Here is an 884-nt window from a genome sequence, read left to right on the forward strand (position 1 = left end):
ATATGATAATATGAATTTATTCTATACTCCATTTATTAATTAATAGAAGAAATAAAATATATAAAATGTGTTTTATGTCTCCAAAGATAGTCAAGAATTTCAAGTTTTCTAAACAATGGAGTATATGTTTTACATAGTCTAAATTTTTTTTTGTTTGCACTAGGGTATCTATCAGGTCGGTAGCCCAATGACTAATTCCTCGATACTGAGGAGGCAAAGTGGTCGACCCTCCCAAGCGAGTAAATTTCATTCCCATCTTCCAGTGAGTATCGAACTCGGGAGAGATGATTAAGGGACACAGACCCTCATCTATCTGTGCTAACTTACGTTGGTTACATAGTCTAAATATTTACATCTGATTTTAATTTTAACAAAATAAATTAGAAATTTTAGGTTAAATAGTTAATTAAATATTTAAAAAAGAAGTGAATTCAAACCATTTTAAGTAGCTGCTTAAAGTTGTGTTGGACCTGCTTGGCAAACCATTTTAAGCATAAAATAAGCGTGGGTTGCACTTCACTTTTATTCCATTATTACGTCCCACTTTCCTTTTATGTTCTCTTTTTCTATTTTGATTCAAATTGGTCTTGCACAAATATATGCTTATTATTTATGTGTTATTTGTGAAAAATAGAATATTAAAATATGCTCTCCCTTTTTTTAATTACTTTTTATTTTGATCTTCGACATGATTGATGTTAATAAGGACAATAAAGTGCCACTTGTCACTTTTTGGATAACAAATTTAGATTGATGGTATCCTCCTAGACAGCATCAGGAGCCAGAATTTAGAAAAGAAAAAGGTAAATATGTGCTTGATTTTTTAATTAAAAAATAAATAAATTATTGATTAATTAAAAATATAAAAATATTTATTTTTAAAA

Source organism: Arachis ipaensis, chromosome B01, assembly GCF_000816755.2.
Source record: "Arachis ipaensis cultivar K30076 chromosome B01, Araip1.1, whole genome shotgun sequence".
Lineage (NCBI taxonomy): Eukaryota > Viridiplantae > Streptophyta > Magnoliopsida > Fabales > Fabaceae > Arachis > Arachis ipaensis.